Raw genomic sequence first — 25,767 nt, forward strand, 5'->3', positions numbered from 1 at the left:
AGTTTCTTGGAGAAATCAATATCCAGAGATGGGACCCTAGGTTTTGTGTCTCTGGAATCGCAATGTGAAATCTTAACTAATGGTGAAGTTAGATTTTACATTATAACTCTGAAAATGTCACATTTAGAAAGATAACTTTCGCGTTATCAGGACGGTGAATGTAGAGCACTCTCAGGATACTCGTTAACTGACGGCAGGATACTTCGGTATGGCATACTGGCAACTACCTTTCTTCATGGCACGGGAGCAATTTGATTCATTTCAGAACTCACGATTTACAGGACTTTTCGGGCTCTTTATACTGAATCCTCTGAACAACCACGGACATAATTCTCGTAACATTGGCAACAGTGGTTGGGAATCAGAGGTATTGTTTAAATTACCACAACCTCACCCTCATAGACTAGGGACAAAAGTCTGAGGATCCTAGTCTAGAGTGCAAGTATAGTTTCTTCCATAGTTGGTTGACGTACAGAAAAGTGGGCGTGGAGAATCCCCTGAGGAAGGGTTACACAGCACCTGAAATGCATTGGGATTGAGTGATTTACGCCCATTATTCATGAATATTCTTTGTAAGGAACTGCGTTATGAGAAAAAATTCAAGTGAATAAACCAAGATTCATGAAGCAATGAATTAACGAAACTTTGAACAATTGTTGTATGATCGTCATTTTTTCTTCATAATTTTTTATGTATCATTTTTTCTACATTTGTCATGTAAATAGCGTGTTAGTCATTGTGTAAATGCATGAATTTCTTAAAAAATCGGTTAATATAGGTGTGACGCTCGATCAGGTGCAAGAGTAGGGCACACTCTGTCTAAGACTTTTCAGTCCTAGTTGTTTCATTGACATTCAGAAAGTTGCCATTTTTTTACTTTAGCCATTCTGTGCCTTTTGTCTGTCTCTGAATACACGTCTGATGTGGGTGACAGTTGAGCTTTGTGCATTCCCTCCAGACAGCCACACACAAAGAGAGCTTACTGATGGGCAACCCATATCCTGTTGAGCCATCCTGTGCATGATGGGATAGATGACCTAACACTTACACCTGACTGGGCTGTGTCCTGTCATCACACAAAGGACTGCATAGCCCCCTGTAGTGAGTTTGTAGCCAGGGCAGAAAGGGCAGGGGCGCTGTGCACTTCAAAGGCCACCCTTTGATGTTTACCCTACTTTAAAGGAACAAATGAGTATAAATACTGGACCCCTGTCATCACCAACTCTGTACACTTCTGGACCTGAGAATACTATGCCAGGAAGAAGGACTACTGTGCTGCTGAAATGATTGCCACTCTGCTGGACTCTGTTGTGCTGATCAGCTTCCCTCCTGCCTGGGAGTAAGAAGGACTGGACCTGGATCTCTCTAACCCACACCCAGAGTGACTCAAAGGGCTTGTGTGCTTTCCCACTGTTGGAAGTCTCAGGGACATCAAGGACTTCACTCCACTCACCAACAGCACCTGGACTCTGCCTGCCATCTGAGAGTCTTGCCCTGCCAAGTAGTGCTAATCCAGTCCTGGGACCTTGGAAGTGGGTAGAAAGCGCTGCAACTACCAGAATCCATGCATCACCATTGCTGTGCCACTTTAATTCAAGATATTCTTTACAGACTCATAACTTTGATTCTGCTTATTGGATTTTTGTCCGTTTGGTTTGTTTTGCTCATTAAATTAAGCTGGATTTTTCTAACCAGATGTATTGTTTTGTGAGGTGTTTTCACTCTTTTACTGTTTTAAGTGTTGCACTAATTCTTTACTCATTGCCTCTTAAGTTAAGCCTGCCTGCTCTGTGCCAAGCTACCAGAGGGTGAGCACATGTTAATTTAGGGTTTATATCTGACTTTCCCTGCCTATGATTGTGGTTCCTTCTTGGACAGGGTACATACCTCTGCCAACCAGAACCCCAATTTCTAACATACATTGCCAATGAATCCCATATGAAACTCTGGAGTGCAATGAGGGTTAAATGGCTAACTGTGTCAAAGGAAACTGAGAAGTTGAACAATATCATCATTTTCAGGAGGAATTGGTTAGGAGGAATTGGGCTGGTGGGTTTTTATTCTTTATTCAGTTTGATGGAAATAATTTTCAAGTTTTCAAGTTCCAAAATAAAACCGAGGCTTGGGTGGAATGGCCTCTAGCACAGCATCTGGCTAGTGTGCTGCCTTGGCTCTGTATTTGTTCGTAATTCACCAGGCAGTAACTTCCTATGAAGTGTAAGAGGATTCAGACAGGGCAGCTTCATGGCACAGGTGCTAGATGCTTGGTGGTAGGCAAGTGGTAAGCAGAACCATGGCTCAAACGCACACAGGCTTGCATACAGCAACAGGGGAACTCATAGCAATGGGCATTACTTGATGAAGCAAAGCGCAACAAAAGGTATTTTTCTTCCTGCCGGCATATCATGTGTGTCAGAGATCCACAGGATTACAGCTCTCAGAGAGTCTACAATGGAGCTGCTGGGTGGCACAAGGAGCAGTAGAAGAAAGATCACAATATCTGACAAACTGATACTTTAACATGAATGTTAATATGGAAATCTATGCATTCATCAATAAAAATGCAATCTCATCCTTATTAACAGAATCACCCTTTGTGAACTCCACATCAACCTCGACTCATAAATATGTAGTCAAGCAGGACCTGGAACCTAGGCCCGGGATTGCTGGCTGGTAGGTCACAGGTGGGAGGGTGCATAGCTGGCAGGCAAACACTCAGGCAGGAAACTCTTGATCAATCCCACAGATAGGCGCAGCAACATTACAATGGTCAAGGGAGATTGCCCCAATAAAGCATACACGGCCGTAGGGGGTACGTGTGCTCCTAAAACACCATAAAACATCAGATGGCGCTTGAGTTAGTAACACATAGCCAATTAGGATCTAGCACAAGCAGTGATCACTTGCTCCCCTTGCCAACATCTGGAAACGTTATCCACTAGCCACATTGTGTCCACACAAGGTCGGAACCCACCGGTGGTAATGATCAGACACTTAATTTTTGACTTCTAAGGCAGCAACCAACATTCCTCACCATATATGGTACGCCGGAAACTTTTATAACCCTTCATGTTTTGTGTAAAATAAGGACACAAACCAATCAAAAGTTGAGACAATCATCAGACGTCATGCCTGTTCTCCCGGCCATTATGTTTAATTAAACAAACTGTTCCTGTTTTGTCAAACGCCTCTTCTGTCTTTAAGGGATTCCAAACTCAAGTAGCAATGTCATCCGCATGCGAAACCACATTGTCGGCAATGAGCAACGATGTGACAATAAGAAATAAATCCTCTTGTCACTCAACAAAAGCAGGCTCTCTAGCACATATACATCATATGGAAAATTGTGACAATCCTAGAATGGGGTTTTCATTCAATTCATTGGTAAATCTGCTTTTAAGACAGTCCTCATTTTTTTCCCCTGTGACTCTAGATAGCTTACTTTGAAGACTATGTGGAGGCTGGCAACCTTACTGTGATGTGCAGTCACTGTAGGGCTGCTCTGGGAGGGGGGAGGCACCCACCGCATGCTCCATCGGGCTGACTCCATTGTCCTAAAAGGCAACGTTGCTCTTTGTGCTTTCGGAGCCCCTGCAGAGCAAGTAGGCATGGCCGGCTGCTGCTGCCGCACTCTCCAATACACAGGTTTCAGTTTTGTGGCATGGGGGAGACGTGGGGATGAGGGGACAAGAAGTCCACAAACAGCAGAGTAGATGTGAGAGAACACGTAAACAATAACCACACTGAAGCGTGTGCTTATGTTCTCAATCGCCATAGCATCTACAGTGGCTCAAAGGAACTACTTTTTGCTCCATCACCAAAACCTCAATACGCGCATGGGGGAAAAAAAGAGAGTTCAAATGCAATATGTATTTTCATACTTTCATGATTACGGTATGAGCAAGGTTATTCATTGACTTCTCGCACATGTCACTTCTGCTCATTTTTGCACTAGGAGGTGCTCTAAACTTTCAAGTCCGAACTGCTATTTTTGTATTATTTGGCTGCTTATTTGCATATTTGCAGAGACAAGAGTATTCTATTTGTATCACTTGCACTTTAACTGGGGGCTACGTCCAATATCTTGAACATCTAAACTTTCAAGTCCAAGCTGCTATTTTTGTACTACTTGGCTGCTTATTTGCATATTTGCACAGACAAGGGTATTCTATTTTTCTATTTGATGATATTATATATCTACACGGTCTATTTAAAAAAACATTTTTATATACATAAGATAAGATTTTATAATGTGCCATCTATCTCCATGTCTTGTGCAATGAATGATAGGTCTCCTCAAATAGCACTTTACACTTTTTGCTGCTCGCTTGCATATTTGCACATTGAAATTTAGATTGTTCATGATAATTTTCTTGAATATCTGCTACTTTTGTTTTTCATTGTCATATATTTGAATTATTTATCAGTTATTCATGTTATTGCTCCTGTTTGCATATTTGCTCATTCTGCACACTTGTACTTTAATTGAGGGCTACGTCCAATATCTTGAACATCAAATGACATGGTGAAATTTATTTCGCTAAATGTTAATGGCCTGAATAACGTTCGTAAAAGGAACGCTATTGAGTGCTGGTTAAAAAATCCGATACCTGATGTCATATATTTGCAAGAAACCCACCATCAAGATCAGGCAGAGTCAGCTAAACTCTTTAAAAACTGGGCGGGCTATAATATATCTGCTCCTGCCGAGATGGCCCAGAGAGGAGTTTCCATTCTAATAGGAAGACATGTAGGTTTTAACCTTGAAGGGACGTGCATAGATCCTAGAGGCAGATGGGCAGTCGCACACGGTAAATTAAATAATGTCAATGTTATCCTTGCCACAATTTACGCACCTATTTTGAACGACCCACAAGCTATTTTACAGATTAAGCAGGCATTAACCGGTCTTTCTGGGCGAATAATTTGGGGGGGGGGTGATTTTAACCTACTACAAAACCCTCAATTGGACTCTTCCAAGAAAGACCGTCGACAGAATAAACCCCAAGTCTCCTTAGCTGTTCAAAGCTGCAAGATAGATCTTGATGTTACTGACCACTGGCGTAATTTGAATCCCACCAAGCGTGAGTACACATGTCATTCGGCAAAATATAATTCTGCGTCAAGGCTAGATTTTTTCTTATCCTCGCATGACCTAGAATTATACAACTACGATTACCTACCCAATGCCTTTTCGGATCACGCGGCTCTTTGCATGGAGGTCAAATTGGGGAATTATGAAGCAAGATCTACAAGTAGATGGTTTTTTAACAAACTTAACCTCCTTGACCAACAATGGTGCACTGATAATAATGAAAAGATTGAGCAGTTTTTTACACAGAATAGAGGTACAGCTCCATTAAACATAATCTGGGATGCATTTAAAGCCACTTTATGTGGAATAATTACATCTAAAGAGATCCCCAAGCTTAAGGCAAGACGGGAGGAGAAAATCAAACTTCAAACTGAACTGTCACAGGCTACCCAAGAACATTATAGGGTCAGATCCAAGATCTCCGGCCACAAACTTTATGAGGCGAAGCACAAGATGAAGGAATTTTATTATGATCTATGCGAGATAAATAGTAATTTTCAGGCACAAAAAATTTATGAGGAGAATGAGTATACAGGAAAGCTTCTGGCCTGGCAATCTAAAGAAAAGCAGGTCCGTAATAGAATAGATCAGTTAAATGACCCCATCACTAAAATTCAAGTTAAGACCACCACTGCCATTGGCGAGCTGTTTTTAAAACACTATGAGGGGATATATCAAGCAACTGCAGGGACCACACCTGACTCTATCACAGATTTTCTTCAGCTATTGGAAATACCTAAAATAGCTGCTGAGGGTAAGAACTACCTCACAAAGGATTTCACATTATCAGAATTAGATGAAGTGATAGAGTCTCTCCCCAATGGCAAAGCCAATGGTGAGGATGGCCTAACCATTGAATTCTTTAAAAAGTTTGGGGGAACATTGCATAAGGAACTCTTGGAATTAATTAATAATTTAATTCAAGGCGGTCCCTCACCGGACTCCTTTCACATATGGGTGGTGGTCAGCATTTTAAAAAAGGGAAAGGATAAGGAAAACATAAATTCATACCGACCGATTAGCTTTTTGAATACAGACTACAACATTTTTACAAAACTTTTAGCAAACCGATTAAATAAAATAGTAGGATCTCTGGTAGCTCACGATCAGTGTGGTTTTATTGCAGGCAGGCATCTCCATTCCAATATTACATTTTTACTGGAGGCGCTAGATTATTTTAAAACTAACAAGGTGAAGGCTCAAATTTGGTTTTTAGATGCGGAGAAAGCCTTCGATATAGTGTCCTGGGATTGTCTGTTTGCAGTTTTACATAGTTTTAATTTTCCGAATGTTTTTATCTCTCTTTTACGACACTTATATATGAATTCTAGGGCACAAATTATCATCAATAATACTAACATTGGGTCCTGCGAGGTCACTAGAGGCACGCGACAAGGATGCCCCTTGTCCCCAATTTTATTAGCATTATTTATTGAACCTCTAGCGATCGCCATTAGGAATATCGAAGCTGACACTGCCCCAGTTTTAGGAATGACAAATATAAAACTATATGCGGATGATATTGCCCTTTTTATAGACTCTAAACCCTCAAGTCAATTGAAGATTCTAAAAATCTTCTCTGACTTTCAAAAGCTAGGGGGTTATAAAATCAATGTAAACAAAATGGAAATTATTCTACTCAACTGCACTACAGACACTTTAGCTCCTGAATTCAGGCAGATATACAACACGGATCCAAAGAGATATCTTGGTATATTTATATCGGATAGCCTAGACGACCTTTACTTACTAAATTTTCTACCTTTATTAAAAAAAGTGGGCTCACTTTTAGATCGTTGGAATCTACTACCGCTGTCCTTCATAGGGAGGGCATCGCTAATTCGAATGTCGATATTACCCCTTTTTAATTTTCTTTTTAGTGCGATTCCCTGCGTAATCCAGGCTTCTTATTTAAAAAAAATAGAAGCTCTGATCTCCTCTTTCTTATGGGCAAAAAAATCCCCTAGACTTGCACTGAGCACTTTATATTTATCTTCTACACAAGGAGGGTTGTCCCTCCCAAATATCAAAGAATATTACTTTGCGTCTTTTGCACATTATAGCCACAGGTTTTTTTTTCTAGATTCTCATGAGACAGATAATTTTTTTATGAAAAGGATGTTGTTGGAATTGAAAATCTATGACCCGGTTAGAACTACGAAAGACCCAAAAAAAGTACGATATAAAACTCTGCAGTGGATTTTTAAGGTGAAAACTCAGTTTTTTAAATGTTATGACTTACACATTTTAAGCAATAAGACGAATTTAATTAATTTTAGCTTGGGAGAAACTGGTTGTATGGACAAAAATATAATAACTCTTTGGCAGGAAAATGGTTATGAGAAAATTGAAGACTTCCTGCTGGGAAATATGTGGAAATCCTGGGATGAAATTCACAGCCAGTTAGTCCACTCGCACTTAACGCTGAACTGGTCCTTTATTAGGATAAATCCAAAACTTAGAGAACTTAATATAGGAAACTTATCCCACAAAGAAAATATTTCCACTATCCTTAATAACAAAATACAAAAGAAAATGAGTATCTGGATTAAAATATTAAAAGAAAGTAAGGACCAGGAAAATAATTGAAAGATGGAAAAAAAGGGAAGGTATTATAATTAATCAACACGTATGGGGCAAATAAATAAATTCAATAAAACCATCTTTCGAGGAGCAAACTTTAAACGTATTCAATTCTACAATAAATGGTTAATATATAGAACCCCGTCCTTTTTACATAATATCTTCCCCCAAGTAGCCGACAAATGCTTTCGATGTGAAGAAAAAGGCACTTGGAAACACATTGGGGTCGATTAGGATGGCGGACGGAAATGGGTACTGTCCGCCATGGTCGGGGAAATGTTACTCCCGGCTGCGCCGCGGAGATTCCGCGGTTGGGATTAGGATAATCATGTCACGAAACTCCGACCGCGGCGGACGGATCATAATCAACACCGTCCGCGGTGGACGGAACACATCCAACTCCGTCCTCGGCGGACGGAGTCCAATGAACAACCACTGCCACGGACGGAAATGACCGCGGAAAATAACACATGTACCGCCATACCTGTGAATACTCCGTGGCCGCAATTAGGATAAATCCGCCCGTACCACGGAACGCACAGCCATCCACGTCCGCGGCGGAAAGAATGCAACGATAAACACTGCATCACTGCGGAAGGCCAACACGCACAACATCCCTAGTGGCAAACAAATGTTAGAAAGTGTACCGCAAGTCCAAAGCAAACATACGAACATTGACAACGCCCCCCCTACACCAACACCAAGCACAAGCCACCATGACACGTCCCAAGTATCCAATAATGCACACTAGTCAACACGCCCACCTACCACCTGACTGCCAACAACCATTGAGACGCGACTATAAAATGACACCCACACACTACCACAATCCTTTGCATCACAGCATTGCTGCTAGCAAGAGGCCCAAATCGAGATACTGCTAACTCACATAGAAGACACACAACCACCACCCTACCACACCCACCACACAAACACCCACCACACAATTCCTACACATCACACACCACACACCTGCACCCCCCAACTCACTCAACTCACACACTGAGCACCACACACCATGGCACCCAAAAAAAACCCTAAATTCACGGAGACCGAGTTGAGGGTAATGGTAGATGAAATAATCAGTGTTGAGCCCCACATCTTCGGGGCCCAAGTCCAACAGACGTCTGTGGCGCAAAAGAACCACATGTGGGACAGGATCGTCACTCGGGTGAATGCGTCTGGGACTGTGCCGAGGACGAAGCATGAAATTCAGAGGCGGTGGCATGACCTGAAGACCAGGGTGAAGGGCATCCGATCGAAAAACAATGCAAGAGCCATTCTTACTGGTGGTGGAACACCCCCGGAGCCCATACCCTACACCGATTGGGAGCAGAAGGTGCTGGTGATACTACACCCAGAGAGCCTAGACGGACTTGACGAAGGAGAAGAGGCTGGTAAGTACAAACCAAGCACCACGATCAGCACGACATGGTCAGGCTCACACAACTGAGAAGAAACATCTCCTACGCCCCAACCCATGCACGTTGGACACCAACTCACAAACATGTACATGGCTCCCAACAGGCCCCCATGTTCACGGTGAGGGTGGTGGTGGTGGAGGGTGGGGTGTGTGAGAGGCCCAAACTACAACTCCCAACAGGCCCCCATGTTCACGGGGAGGGTGGTGGTGGTGGAGGGTGGGGTGTGTGAGAGGCCCAAACTACAACTCCCAACAGGCCCTCATGTTCATGGGGAGGGTGGTGGTGGTGGAGGGTGGGGTGTGTGAGAGGCCCAAACTACAACTCCCAACAGGCCCCCATGTTCACGGTGAGGGTGGTGGTGGTGGAGGGTGGGGTGTGTGAGAGGCCCAAACTACAACTCCCAACAGGCCCCCATGTTCACGGTGAGGGTGGTGGTGGTGGAGGGTGGGGTGTGTGAGAGGCCCAAACTACAACTCCCAACAGGCCCCCATGTTCACGGGGAGGGTGGTGGTGGTGGAGGGTGGGGTGTGTAAGAGGCCCGAAATAAACTCCCAACAGGTCCCCATGTTCACGGTGAGGGTGGTGGTGGTGGTGGAGGGTGGGGTGTGTGAGAGGCCCAAACTACAACTCCCAACAGGCCCCCATGTTCACGGGGAGGGTGGTGGTGGTGGAGGGTGGGGTGTGTGAGAGGCCCAAACTACAACTCCCAACAGGCCCCCAGGCCCCCATGTTCACGGGGAGGGTGGTGGTGGTGGAGGGTGGGGTGTGTGAGAGGCCCAAACTACAACTCCCAACAGGCCCCCATGTTCACGGTGAGGGTGGTGGTGGTGGAGGGTGGGGTGTGTGAGAGGCCCAAACTACAACTCCCAACAGGCCCCCATGTTCACGGTGAGGGTGGTGGTGGTGGAGGGTGGGGTGTGTGAGAGGCTCAAACTACAACTCCCAACAGGCCCCCATGTTCACGGGGAGGGTGGTGGTGGTGGAGGGTGGGGTGTGTGAGAGGCCCAAACTACAACTCCCAACAGGCCCCCATGTTCACGGGGAGGGTGGTGGTGGTGGAGGGTGGGGTGTGTGAGAGGCCCAAACTACAACTCCCAACAGGCCCCCATGTTCACGGGGAGGGTGGTGGTGGTGGAGGGTGGGGTGTGTGAGAGGCCCAAACTACAACTCCCAACAGGCCTCCATGTTCACGGTGAGGGTGGTGGTGGTGGAGGGTGGGGTGTGTGAGAGGCCCAAACTACAACTCCCAACAGGCCCCCATGTCCACGGTGAGGGTGGTGGTGGTGGAGGGTGGGGTGTGTGCGACAGGAAACAGAAATGTCTACAAATCTATATGACCATGTAATGTCCACATTACTGACCAGCTCTATCTTGTCCCTCAGGTGATCGTGAACTGACTGGGGAAACCAGTACCTGGCCGCCAGCCTCGCCTCCCACACATACTGGACTCTCTGGTGACGAGGACACAGGCAGCTCCGGTGCGGAGGATGGTGCGGGACCAAGCACACAGCCAGGGCCATCTGGCTCACAGGGACTCCCGGGACCGACCACCGTCGCATGTGTGACTCCAGCGACACCTGTCTCTGTGATCTGCACAGTCCCCACCACCACCAGTAACACCAGTACCACCAGTACCACCAGTACCACGACTCCTGCCTGTGCCACCCAGCCTAACCCAGCGCACGACGCTGGTCCATCGGCCTCACACACAAGCAGGGTGAGTGGGCCACAAAGAGAGGCAACGGGACCTCAGCCAATCAGGCGACCCACACACCGCCGTACAGAGGAAGGACAGCTACCCCATCCAGTGGCAGAGTCCCTACAAGCCCTTGCCAGGTGCCAGGCGTCATACGACCGGTCCCAGGCAAACGCTGATCGTGCACACCAGGACTCAGTGGACAACACCAACATGTTGCGCGAAATCTCTGGGTTCCTTGGCCAGATGGTGCACATCATGGGCCAGTAGGCAACGATGTGGAGGGAATGGGTTGGCCGGAACAACCCCCCCCTCCACCAATCACCAATTGTCGTAGCGCCACCGCCACCGTCACCTCCACCGCCACCGTCACCTCCGCCTCCACCGTCACCGTCACCTCCGCCGCCGCCACCACCACCTGTGCCCCTGGCGACGGATGTGGCCCATCAACAACCTGCCCCCCCAGCTGCCTCTGTTCCACCTCAGAGACGGAGGGGCCGGCCGAGGCAGGAAGTGGCTGAGAGCAGTGTTGGAGCGCCATCCACATGCTCCAAGAGGGGACGCCAATGACAATGTCACTGCCTGTGCCAGACATTCACCCTGCTTAGTATCCTGTCCCACATAGACAATCATTCCCACTGGTCTGCTGGACTACCCTGACACCCCCCAATGTGGTGTCAGCACGGACATTTCATCTGCCATTACCTTCAACTCCAACTCCCTCCACCCCACTTACTTGTAAATATTCACCAGCACAAAAGCACAACCTGTAAATAAATTTCACTTACACACACAATGATGTTTTGCCTCCATGTTTATTCACATGATTGCCTTCAGAAATAGACGTAAACAGGTTCAGGGATCATAGTCGTACATGATCATGGCGCTGCGGGAGTGACCTAGTGAAAATCAGAGACAGCAAACACACGTCAGGAAACAGATTGACACACATCACAACACAATGCACAGCAACATTACACAAACTACAATCATCACAAAAGCATGGGATGAGAGCACACACATCATGGAGACTTGTATGTCCAAGGAAATGAAGACACACATATGCAACCATCACAAACAACACACAGCTGATGCACCCCACATCCACACAACACCAGCAAACATACATGAGGCATTGTCAACCGCCACTAGAGGTAGTTACTCACATTCAAGGGAAGTAGCGATCTATGAGTTGGCGCCTCTGGTCCACACCTTCCTCCTCACCACTATCCTCATCAGTCGACATGGGTGGGATGGGAGGCCGAGGAACATCTTCATCTTCAGGGTCCAAGAGCAGTTCAATGTCATTGCGTACTGCCAGGTTGTGGAGCATGCAGCAGGCAATCACGATCCTGCATACTTTTCCTGGTGAGTAAGGCAGGGCCCCTCCGGTCTTATCGAGGCACCTAAACCTAGACTTTAGCAGTCCAAAGGTACGTTCGATGACTCTCCGTGTCCTTCCATGTGCATCATTGTACCGCATTTCACCCGCTGTTGTAGGATTACGTAGGGGACTGAGGAGCCAGGGCCGGTTTGGGTACGCCGAGTCGCCTATGTAGGGGGATGAGAGACACAAACATCACAACAAGATATGGTGGGTACCCCATGCCACACAGAGATCACAAGAGTCCCCACTGCACACTCACCAACAAGCCACGCTTGACCGGGTCGCAGATTTGCCATAAGTCGTGGGACAATGCTGCTCCGCATGATGTGGGCGTCATGTGCGGAGCCAGGAAATCTTGCACACACATGGGAGATGATGTTGTTTGCCAGGCACACCACCTGCACGTTCAGCGAATGGAAGTGTTTGCGATTCCTAAAAACTTGCTCACGTGCCCGTGGTGGAATGATAGCGATGTGTGTGCCATCAATTGAACCCACAACGTGAGGTATGTGGCCCAGTGCATAGAAGTCAGCTTTGACTGCTGCCAACTCTTCCGGCCGTGGGAAATGTATGTAGTCATTCTTGTACAGCATCATAGCTGTTAAGACATCCCGAAGAACCGTGCTGAACATGGCCTGTGACATCCCCCCGGCATGTCCAACTGTGTACTGGAAGGTGCCAGTAGCAAAGAAATGTAGTACCGCCATGACCTTTGCAGTGGGTGTAATCGAACCAGGATACGTCCTACGTGGCTGCAGATGAGGAGACAATTGAGCAACAAGCTCCAGCAACCGACGTCGATCCAGCCGGAATTTCCTAATCACCTCCTCGTCAACCATATCCTCCAGCACAGTGTATGGCCGATGCACATTTGGAGCCCTCCTGTGTGGGAGAGAGATGTAACTTAGGTCAACTTACAAACGACGCATACGTGTACAACTCCATCACATGTGAACCTTACTGACAAAACGTCAGTCTTCACCCTAATGTTTAGTAGCCACATCACAGACACACATGCAACTGCATGCACACAAATGATAATGATACACACGCCATGTCATCAAGCACCAATGCCAACACCAATAATGTTGTGCATACGGTAATTACATGCATGGTGACACAATGTCCAAAACACATACACGGAATGCATGTGTACCACCACCACTGTAGTCACCTCGCCAGAACCACACACTGACAACAGATGCATAATTTGGCCATACAGCCGTGATGTACTGTGTAGTTGTGAAGATGTAATAACGTCTGTAGGGTCACACCTGACGTCAACACATCCAAATGCACATCTGTTGCCCATTGTGTGCCGACCGATGGGCATAGTATGGACACACATGCTATATTGTATGACATATGACCTTTCCCTATCACGCTCACAACCCTCATGACGCAACTGCACACAACGCATCACGGTGCAGCGTCTGACAAGATAACATAATTGGCGCCGCCATGGCGGTGCACAACTTCCGCTACTTCCCAAAGGCCATACGCGGCCAGCGTCCCTCTTCCCATTGGCTGCATGTGCACGGACCGTCACGGGCACACATCGGCAACCGCACGTGCAAGCTTCAGGCACGGATGCTTCAGTTGCAACAATGTTCTATCACTGGCGCCACCATGGCGGTGCACGTACTCAGCGGGGGAGGTGCAGGCCTATACACCCTTTGGATGTACTCAATGGACATGCCAGTTCATGTCCCCTCTTACAGTCACATTGCATCATCCACCGTACACCGGCCGGAGCGGCCGGGCCAAGGACGGCCATGCCGGCCATGTCCACAACCGCCGTTCCCGGCCTTGTACACAACCGCCGTGCCCGGCCATGTACACAACCACCGTGCCCGGCCATGTACACAACCACCGTGCCAGGCCCGGCCTGGCACGGTGGTTGTGTACATGGCCGGGCATGGCGGTTGTGTACATGGCCGGGCACGGTGGTTGTGGACATGGCCGGGCACGGTGGTTGTGTACATGGCCGGGCACGGCGGTTGTGTACATGGCCGGGCACGGCGGTTGTGGACATGGCCGGGCACGGCGGTTGTGGACATGGCCGGGCACGGTGGTTGTGTACATGGCCGGGCACGGCGGTTGTGTACATGGCCGGGCACGGCGGTTGTGTACATGGCCGGGCACGGTGGTTGTGTACATGGCCGGGCACGGCGGTTGTGTACATGGCCGGCACGGCCGTCCTTGGCCCGGCCGCTCCGGCCGGTGTATGGTGGATGATGCAATGTGACTGTAAGAAGGGACGTGAACTGGCATGTCCATTGAGTACATCCAAAGGGTGTATAGGCCTGCACCTCCCCCGCTGAGTACGTGCACCGCCATGGTGGCGCCAGTGATAGAACATTGTTGCAACTGAAGCATCCGTGCCTGAAGCTTGCACGTGCGGTTGCCGATGTGTGCCCGTGATGGTCCGTGCACATGCAGCCAATGGGAAGAGGGACGCTGGCCGCATATGGCCAATCGCAAGTAGCGGAAGCAGTGCACCGCAACAACAGGGCCAGTCATTGGCCCATTTCACGAACACGCTTCCAGGGCTGACCAATTGCTGGCGACGTATGCCACTGACACGTGCTGAGGGCCCTATATATGTGTGTTGGCCAAAATGACACTTCCTACCCTGGGGACCAGTGCTGCCTGTTCACCTCGACCTGCTGCTGCTGCTGAGCTGACCACCGACTGCTGCCTGTGACCATCACCTCGACCTGCTGCTGCTGCTGAGCTGACCACCGACTGCTGCCTGTGACCATCACCTCGACCTGCTGCTGCTGCTGAGCTGACCACCGACTGCTGCCTGTGACCATCACCTCGACCTGCTGCTGCTGCTGAGCTGACCACCGACTGCTGCTCTAGTGCCATACTCCGTGATCTTGCCATGTCGAGAGGCAAAGAGATCCGGTCTCGACCCTTCACCGCCACGGAGCTTGATGTCCTCGTGGACGGTGTACGCCGCAACTATGGACGCCTCTACGGCGCACCAGGACGGGTGGTAAGTGCAGTGTGGGACATGTTGGTGTGCATGAGGGGGCCAAATAATCATGCCTATTTCTATCTTAGCTGTGTAGTGTGGCTAGACATATGTTCCTGATTGTGCATGGCTGCTGACAGTTACGTCTTGCCCCTATGTGTGTGACAGGCCAACTGTCCACTGACTTAAACCCTTTTGTCTCCCATCATGGTAGGTCAAGCTGCACCTTCGCAAGGACCTGTGGAGGACCATAGCACGGGAAGTACGGGCATTGGGGGTGTGCAACAGACGACATACACACTGCCACAAACGCTGTGACGACATTTCCAGGCTGAGCAAGAATGTAGCGGAAGTAACACTGGGCATGATTCCAAGGACGCCCCGTCTGGCCCGACGCTCCATGACCCCTCTCATGCACCGTATCATTGCAGTGACGCATCCTGAACTGGCCGAACGTCTGAGTGCCGATCAACAGCAAACTAGCGGTGAGCATACTGTCTGTGTAGGAAACCTGTGAGTGCTATGCATGTATTGGTGCACAGACACAGTATTGAGTTCCGTGTTGCGTATGTATCTCTGTGATGCCATTTAGGTCCCATTGGGTGGTTGTCATTTGACTTCCAGGTCCGCCATGTTGACACGCCACTTGCTTAGTAGTTGAGTGTTGAAGCACATCCCCTAGTGGTCCATGGCCCCATGGCAGGAAATGTGAGGATGACCGCCTGGACCTTCATCCAGATCGGTTGCTCCCCCACGCTCCTGCTGAACTGCAGCTGCCTCGCTCTGTCTCCTGGCGGTATCGTTATTTCCTTAAGCATTTTCAGCTGTGTTTGACTGACCCTCGCAGCCTAGTAGCGCTTTGCTCGCGCAGCGCCGCACTATTTCATTTAATTAATTAATTATTAGCGCGACCTTGCTGAGGCTGGCTGAATTAATATTACTACACTGAGGCTGGTGTGTTTACTTACAATTAGCCTGCACACTCAGCGCTGTTGTGAATTTGCTGCCCCTGTCTCCATTAGCCTTTGACCCTCCATTTTGTTGTTTGTTTCCCCTGGTCCGCCCCTCCTCCCGCCACCGCCTCCCAGCTGATGCCCCTCCCATGCTCCGCCCCCTTCACTATCCATTTATGACCAATGTTCCAACGCGCAGCGTCCACGCGCAGCGGTCGCGCCCCAGTTGTGCCGAAGGTGCGCCAAAGGTAAGCCCGTCTACGCCCGTCCGCGCCCGGACCGCGCCCAGCGCCAGACCCCCTGGTTCCCGTAATGCCCAGCCCACTCGCTTCACCTACGATGCCACCACCCTCCTAGCCCTTAACCCCGGCCGATCCCCCAACTGCGCCCAAGCCGCTCCTGGACACACCCATGGACCCTTCTCTTGCAACTCCTGCAAGTTCGACAGCACCAAAACCAACTCCTCATCCGCCAACACCATACAGAGACCTGACACCAACCACCTTAAATGCATCCTGCTCAACACCCGCTCAGTGCACAGACACGCCATCGACCTCTGGAATCTACTAGACACCATCTCACCAGACGTCGCCTTCCTAACAGAAACTTGGATGAATGCCTCTTCAGCCCCAGACATCACCATTGCCATCCCGGAAGGATACAAGATCATCCGCAAGGACCGCATCAAGCAAACAGGAGGAGGCATCGCTATCGTCCATAAGAATTCCATCCGCATCTCAACCAGCTCTGACGCCAACCTTGCCAGCGCCGAACACCTCCACTTCCAGATCCACACCGACCCCAAGACCACACTCAGAGGCACCCTCCTCTACCGGCCTCCAGGACCCCGTGCACAATTCAGGGACGACATCACTGACTTTATCACCCCACACGCCCTCCCCTCCGAGGACTACATTCTATTGGGAGACTTCAATTTTCACTTGGAAAAGAGCAATGGTAGCAGCACCACCACCCTTCTGGACAATCTCGCCAACCTCGGACTCAAACAACTTGTCACTACCCCCACCCACAATGCAGGTCACACACTCGACCCTATCTTCACCTCCAGCAAACATGTCTCCTTCCGTCACACCACAGCTCTCCATTGGATGGACCACAGCTGCGTTCACTTTATCTACAAGAAGACCACAACCCACAACCATCCTCAACCTACTATGCGAAGAAACTGGAACAAAATCACCATCGATCAGATCTCTTCATCACTTCTTCAAAACCCCCCTGCCCACTCCTCAAACCCCGACCAAGCAGCAATTAACCTCTCCCAATGGCTATCCAACAGCGCCGACATCCTAGCACCGTTGAAAAAACATCAAATCAAACTAGGCAGCAAAAACGCCTCCTGGTTCAACGATGATCTTAAGAAATCGAAACTCCAACGCATCCAGAACGCATCAGCCAGACTCATTCTAGACATCCCGCGTAAAGAACACATCTCTGGTCACCTGAAAAACCTCCACTGGCTTCCCGTAAATAAGAGGATTACCTTCCGCCTCCTAACCCACGCACACAAAGCACTTTACGAACTTGGACCCGAATGCCTCAACACACGACTGTCCTTCTACACTCCCTCCCGTCAGCTTCGATCCTCCAACCAAGCCCTCGCCATTGTACCTCGCATCAACAAAACTACGATGGGTGGTAGATCCTTCTCCTACCTGGCAGCTAAAACCTGGAACTCACTTCCCACTCACCTTCGCCTTACTCAGAACCACCTAGCATTCAGAAAGCAACTCAAAACTTGGATATTCGACAAGTAATTCCCCACCCTTTCTCAAGCGCCTTGAGACCCTATGGGTATGTAGCGCGCTATATAAATCCTGACTTGACTTGACTTGACTTGAGGATGACTGGTAGAGGTGGGCCGTGTGCAGGATGGGGGCTACTAAATCTTTGTTAGCTATGGAATTTGGCAATCCTGGTCCTTCTGTACGTCAGTGTGCCCATGACTCACACATCTTTTATGTGCATTTCAGCTATGACAGAGGACACTCAGCCACAGACGGTGGAGATTAGTCGAGGAAATGAGTCCGGCTCAGACTTCGCACGCACGCAGACTGACACAGAGGAGGCCAGCGCCGGAGAGGGGGACAGGACCGTCCCTGAGGACTCGCATGTGGAGACACCATTGTCCTCCTCGTCGGACACTTTTGGTGAGCCTGCACTGTTGTCACAGACTGGGAGTGGGCAATCATCACCTTCTGTCGGAAGACAGCACACAGGGCCCACACTTCCGCCAACTGCACCATGTACTGTTCGTGGCCGGAGGAGTAGGGGGAGCAGAGTGGCGTTCGGTGCAGGCACCGCTGCCCCTGCCACGGTGAGCCAAAATGCACTGTGTGCTGAGGCCGTTGATCTGCTGCGACAGCTGTGTGTGGGGCAGACCAATATGACAAATGCTTTCCAGGACCATGATAGGAAGTTGGGGCAGGTGGTGGCATTCATGGAAGGGATGCATGGCGATCTTGCAGGTCTACACAGGACAGTGCAGTCATTGGCAAGCAGTGTGTCGTCTGCAATAGTACAGTCGCATGAACAGGGTGCTACTTCTGTTTCCCCATCTACACCACTGGATGTCTCAGGGGGTAGTGATTATTCTGAGCAGGACTCAAATACAGGTTATTGCACTGAAGCAGCGTCAGACAGCACGTCAGGGCACGCAGGGCACAGACCCCATCCCCTAGATCAGCTAAATCTGTAAACGTAGACAACGTCAGATACACTGGAGTACACACACAGGATCCACAAGTGTTGTTGGGGGACATGCCTTCAGGAGCTACACAGGCATTCAACACAAAAGGTACTCCCAAGGCAAGGGATACTCACATGTCCATGGACTGTACCTTGGACAAGGCCAGTCAGAAGACAAAGGCACCTCCTAAGAGCAGGGAGACTCCCAAGGGCAGGCCCACAGCAGAGGAAAGGGACACTCCCAAGGACAGTGAAAAGACAAAGGCACCTCCTAAGAGCAGGGAGACTCCCAAGGGCAGGCCCACAGCAGAGGAAAGGGACCCTCCCAAGGACAGTGAAAAGACAAAGGCACCTCCTAAGAGCAGGGAGACTCCCAAGGGCAGGCCCACAGCAGAGGAAAGGGACCCTCCCAAGGACAGTGAAAAGACAAAGGCACCTCCTAAGAGCAGGGAGACTCCCAAGGGCAGGACCACAGCAGAGGAAAGGGACCCTCCCAAGGACTGTGAAAAGACAAAGGCACCTCCTAAGAGCAGGGAGCCTCCCAAGGGCAGGCCCACAGCAGAGGAAAGGGACCCTCCCAAGGACTGTGAAAAGACAAAGGCACCTCCTAAGAGCAGGGAGACTCCCAAGGGCAGGCCCACAGCAGAGGAAAGGGACACTCCCAAGGACAGTGAAAAGACAAAGGCACCTCCTAAGAGCAGGGAGACTCCCAAGGGCAGGCCCACAGCAGAGGAAAGGGACACTCCCAAGGACAGTGAAAAGACAAAGGCACCTCCTAAGAGCAGGGAGACTCCCAAGGGCAGGCCCACAGCAGAGGAAAGGGACCCTCCCAAGGACAGTGAAAAGACAAAGGCACCTCCTAAGAGCAGGGAGACTCCCAAGGGCAGGACCACAACAGAGCAAGGTCCATCTCCCAAGGGCAGGGACACACACAGAGAGCAGGTGTCTACTGGAGACAGGTGCACCACAGACGACAAGTCTGCTGGCAGGAACAGGGCGGCGACCAGGGCACAGGCTACATCCAGAGACAACACTCCACCTAAGGATAAGGCACATCCTACGGACAAGGCTTCTAGCATGGACAATGGCGCAATCAAGGACAGGCATACTTCACCCCTGGCTGCACTGAGGCTGATGTTTTCTACTGAACGCAAAACAGATGTCTCCGCGGCGGAGTCCCCCCATACCTCCACTCCCATCCAGGCCAGCCAGAAGCAGAGGAGGGTGTCCCCTGTTGTTGAATCCCCCATTACACATGATTCAGAGTCCAGGCGGCAGGCACACAGCAAACGACAAGCAGGCTCCAGCACGTCCCCAGAAACCCGATCCCCGGCTGCAGATGCTCCACCTATGGTGGGTGGTGATTCTTTAGAGTCCCCACCACTTGGCAGTCCTGTCCTGTCCAGGGTGCACTCACACATCCCTAAGAAACGCAGACACACACCATTGACACCTGCCAACCCCGATGTGGCTCAAGGTCAGCTATCCCCAGCTCCCAGGCCCACCCTGCCTCCTGGCCCATACAGCCCTGTGGCTCATCATTTCAGTGGTCCCAGTGGGGCAGGTGCAGTTGACTCTCATGTATCAGATAGTGGCACTGTGTCTGTTGTTGGCTGTCATGCATCATGTAGTGGCACAGTCTCTGTTGTGCCCTCTCCTGTTGCAGGTCCTGGCAGTCTATCTGGGTCTATGGCTCACGTGTCAGTTAGAAGATCTGTGGCTGTGTTGCACACTCCTGTTTCTGGTGCTGGCAGTCTGTCTGGGTCAGTGGGTCATGTGTCAGTGACTACATCTGTGGCTGTGTCTCACATTCCTGTTGCTGGTGCTGGCAGTGTGTCTGGGTGTGTGGCCCATGTGTCTGTCACTCGGGCTGTGGCTGTGTCTCACACTCCTGTTGCTGGTGCTGCCAGTGTGTCTGGGTCCGTGGCCCATGTGTCTGTCACTCGGGCTGTGGCTGTGTCTCACACTCCTGTTGCTGGTGCTGCCAGTGTGTCTGGGTCCGTGGCCCATGAGTGTGTCACTCGGGCTGTGGCTGTGTCTCACACTCCTGTTGCTGGTGCTGCCAGTGTGTCTGGGTCCGTGGCCCATGTGTGTGTCACTCGGGCTGTGGCTGTGTCTCACACTCCTGTTGCTGGTGCTGCCAGTGTGTCCGAGGCAGGTAGTTCACGCAGTCCCCCTGATTCTGTGATGTGAGGTGCTGAACACTTCACTCAAATGTTATTTCACATGGTGTGTCCATTGAGAACTGCGTGGCGCTCTTGTGGTCCCTGTGATGGGTTGGTAGGGACACGTACTTGTGCTGCCTCTGATGTACCTGCTCTGTACTCCACAATGCCCTGTTGCTGTTCTGATACTGCATTCTGCCCTCTCGTTTACTGCCTATGATGTACCTGCTCTGTTGGGCACAATGCCCTGTTGATGCTCTGATACTGCATTCTGCACTCTCGTTTACTGCCAATGATGTACCTGCTCTGTACTCCACAATGCCCTGTTGATGCTCTGATACTGCATTCTGCCCTCTCATGTGCTGCCTCTGATCAACCTGTTCAGTGCAATGGACTGTTGATGCACTTAGCCCCTCTCATGTGCTGCCTCGGATGGACCTGTTCAGTGCAATGGACTGTTGATGCACTTAGCCCCTCTCATGTGCTGCCTATGATGTACCTGCTCTGTTGGGCACAATGCCCTGTTGATGCTCTGATACTGCATTCTGCCCTCTCGTTTACTGCCAATGATGTACCTGCTCTGTTGGGCACAATGCCCTGTTGCTGTTCTGATACTGCATTCTGCCCTCTCGTTTACTGCCAATGATGTAGCTGCTCTGTACTCCACAATGCCCTGTTGCTGTTCTGATACTGCATTCTGCCCTCTCGTTTACTGCCTATGATGTACCTGCTCTGTTGGGCACAATGCCCTGTTGATGCTCTGATACTGCATTCTGCCCTCTCGTTTACTGCCAATGATGTACCTGCTCTGTACTCCAGAATGCCCTGTTGCTGTTCTGATACTGCATTCTGCCCTCTCGTTTACTGCCTATGATGTACCTGCTCTGTTGGGCACAATGCCCTGTTGATGCTCTGATACTGCATTCTGCCCTCTGATGTGCTGCCTCTGATGTAGCTGCTCTGTACTCCACAATGCCCTGTTGCTGTTCTGATACTGCATTCTGCCCTCTGATGTGCTGCCTCTGATGTAGCTGCTCTGTACTCCACAATGCCCTGTTGCTGTTCTGATACTGCATTCTGCCCTCTCGTTTACTGCCAATGATGTAGCTGCTCTGTACTCCACAATGCCTTGTTGCTGTTCTGATGCTGCATTCTGCCCTCTCGTTTACTGCCAATGATGTAGCTGCTCTGTACTCCACAATGCCCTGTTGCTGTTCTGATACTGCATTCTGCCCTCTCGTTTACTGCCAATGATGTAGCTGCTCTGTACTCCACAATGCCCTGTTGCTGTTCTGATACTGCATTCTGCCCTCTCGTTTACTGCCAATGATGTAGCTGCTCTGGTGCCCACTTTGCCCATGCTCACGCATACACTGTGATTATACCCCTATTATGTACAATAAAGGTAGTCTATCAAGTCTCGTGGTCTGTCGTTGTCATTCCTGCTTGCGTACTACAAATGTGTATTCGTATTTGCTTCTCATCAGTGGTTTCGGTAACATGACACTCCCCCTCCCTACGTCACGACCCTTGCTGGTATTCCCCTCCAGACAGCCAATGGTTTGTGCCTTACCTGCGTCGTCGTCGATAGTGGGCCATGACTAGGACGTGGTGGATCGCGAAGAGCATCGGGAAAGCGTGTAGCGCTGGGTCCATGGTGGTGATCAGCTTGCGGTGGGTATCTCTGCTATGTCACCTATGTTCGCTGTGGGGATTCCGCCGTGTTCAGACAGGTTGTTTTTCCGCAGCGGTTTTATGTGTATTTTCCGCCATCTTGATTTGGGGGACGGTCTTAGACGTCAGTACGTACGGCGGAGCCTCCGGATGTGTTCCGTTCGCCGCGTGGTCGTGTGTAGTTCGACGGCGGTGCGTGCTTTCCCGTCGCGGACGGAAATTTGACACGTTTTCCTATCCTGATATGGCGGACGGAGTATCCGCGGCAGGCGGACACGGAAAAGGGTTTTTCCGCCTACTCCAGGGCCGCGGTGGCTCTTCCGTCCGCCATCCTAATGAGCCCCTTAGTTTGGGAGTGTCCAAAAATCCAGGTATTATGGAAGGAAATAGAAAAATATCTTTTAATCGTCCTTAAAACAAATATTATATTTAACGACCTAATTCCCCTCCTAGGCTGCTCTTCTACCCACACCCAATATGATGAGCCCCTTTTTATAGCTTCTCTAATAGCTAAATCCCTTATGTTACAGTCCTGGAGAACAGATTCCGTTCCATCCTTCCAGGCATCGAAGGCAAAATTACTGCGCATCCAGGCTAGGGAGAGAAAATATGCCTTTAGATCAGGGGCTCTCAAAAAATATGATAAATATTGGAGTGTGTTTGACGTTTAGATTCGTCTTGCTATTACTTAACCTGATTTATATTTTATTGAAAATATTTATTAGTCTATTATGACGGTTTTGTCTCAGCACGCTGCACTTTAGAATTCAGCTTTGTAATATTAACTGTGAAGACGCTTATTATATTTGTATGCTATGTACTCTTTCAATTCTAACAAAATCTTTTGGTTATCTGCATCAGTCTATTAATTGTTTGCTTTTACACAACCTTGCCCTTTATAATTTAAATAATTTAAATGTTAAAATGACAAATTGTATGAATGTTTTTCAGTATTCTCCTTCCTCGTACTGTATTAATTGGATTTCAATTGTATTGTATTGCTATATTTGAACTCTCAATAAAAAAAAACAAAAAAAAAAAAACACCTCAATAAGCAGTTCAATAACATTCCATGGGCTAGGTGAAAAAGACACTGTCCAAATTGTTGTATTTTATTTCTAGTACGACATCGATGGAAGCGAGCTTCACTACCAGGCGCTAAAAAATACCAACTAATCAAACCATCAAAACAATTGCTAGAGTACAGTCTCAGAGATGAGCCCTACAATACCCCAGGAGAAACACCACAAAGAATCCTAACACAGGAAACGTAAGCTGTAAAATGGATTGCTCACAGATATAAACAGGTCAACAAGAAGTACTGTACAAGGTACTTGGAAAACAAAACTTTGACAACACAACATGCTAGAATATTATGGCTCACTGGATCGAAATACCCAAAGCACCGAGAAACACACACCAAATACTGTCTGGGTCACTCAGGAGTGTTAAAATGCTCAAAATCACTCGTAAATGCCCGGAATGTGTTTTACTGTACATTAACCTGTTTTTGCTCTTTAAAGAAATGCAATACCGCAAATGTCTGAAGTTTCCATTTAGTGATCGTATCCCCCATGTTTACTTTGGGCAACTCCAACGTTTGAGTTATGTACACCTGTTATGTGTTCCAGCTGACTTATTTATTATACCAGTTAAGTTATCTATACCCGTTGTCAAGGACGGCAGGATGGTTGGAGGTGTCAGAGGTGACTTTGGACAAGTAAGAAGGCCTGTGGTATAAGTAATTTATTTAAAAAATTCTATATTGCCCTAAAACTTTTGGAAAAAAGGCTTTATCAATGTAGTTGATTATATACCAGATTCGTGGGTTAATGGATACTCACTTGCTGATCCTCTTTTCCTTGATCCCAACTGAAACAACCTCCTTCTCTCTCATTACAACAACAAACAAGCATTTACAATGCAATGGTCTCGGCAATATTATAGGTAGAGCTATTGGTATTGCTCATTATTTTTGTATCTTTTTTGTATCCCTAAATAAATGGCATTATCATTTGTATTGGCATTAGCTTTGTTTTTTGCATATGTGATAACTATTGCATTAGCAGAGAGAGAGTGAGGTAGTGAGATAGAGAGAGCGAGTGAGGTATTGAAATAGAGAGAGAGTGAGGTAGTGGAGAGAGTGAGGTAGTGGAGAGAGTGAGGTAGATAGAGAGTGAGGTAGTGAGATAGAGAGTGAGGTAGTAAAGAGTGAGGTAGTGAGGGAGAGGGATGTTGTGAGGTAGTGAGATATAAGCATAGAGTGATGTTGTGATGTAGTGAGATAGAGAAAGAGGTCGTGAAAGAGAGTGAAAGTGAGTTAGTGAGACAGAAAGAGTGAGGTAGTGAGATAGAGAGTGATTGAGGTAGTGAGTTAGAGAAAGAGAGTGAAGTTGTGAGGTTGTGAGCTAGAGAGTGAGGTAGTGAGAGAGTGAGGTAGTGATGTTTTGAGAGAGAGAAATTGTGAGATAGTGAGGTAGTGAGATAGAGTGGAGTAGTGAGGTAGAGAGTTATGTAGTGAGAGATAGGTAGATAGAGAGTGAGGTAGTGAGAGACAGAGAAAGTGAGGTAGTGAAAGAGTGAGGTAGAGGGATGTTCTGAGGTAGTGAGATACAAACAGTGAGTGAGTTTGTGAGGTAGTGAGATAGAGAGAGTGAGGTAGTGAAAGAGAGTGAAAGTGACTTAGTGAGATAGAAAAAAAGAGTGAGGTAGTGAGAGAGAGAGAGTGAGGTAGATAGAGTGAGGTAGTGAGACAGAGTGAGGTAGTGAAAGAGTGAGTTAGTGATGGAGAGTGATTTTTGGTGGTAGTGAGATAGAAACAATGAGTGATGTTGTGACGTAGTGAGATAGAGAAGGATTGAGGTAGTGTAAGAGAGAGTGAAAGTGACTTAGTGAGATAGAAAGAGAGAGTTAGTGAGATAGAGAGTGACGTAGTGAGTTGGAGAGAGAGAGTGAACTTGTGAGCTAGTGAGAGAGAGTGAGTCAGCGAGAGAGTGTTGTAGTTATTTTTTGAGTGAGTGACTTGTGTTATAGTTAGGTAGTGAGAGTGATATCGAAATAGATAGAGTGATGTTATGGAGAGAGTTAGTGAGAGAGCT

At 48.6% G+C, this 25,767-nt stretch overlaps 1 long non-coding RNA gene across 2 annotated transcripts in view; it reads left to right on the forward strand.

Annotated features, from left to right (window-relative positions):
- Positions 1–24,687, forward strand: part of LOC144819360 (uncharacterized) — a 347,175-nt gene extending 322,488 nt beyond the window's left edge. For both annotated transcript variants that reach the window (XR_013607314.1, XR_013607315.1), the window contains exon 6: positions 23,792–24,687. This is a non-coding gene — a long non-coding RNA (uncharacterized LOC144819360). The remainder of the gene's footprint in view (positions 1–23,791) is intronic.
- Positions 24,688–25,767: the final 1,080 nt, after the last annotated feature.

Source organism: Lissotriton helveticus, chromosome 2_1 (assembly GCF_964261635.1).
Source record: "Lissotriton helveticus chromosome 2_1, aLisHel1.1, whole genome shotgun sequence".
Classification (NCBI taxonomy): Eukaryota; Metazoa; Chordata; class Amphibia; order Caudata; family Salamandridae; genus Lissotriton; species Lissotriton helveticus.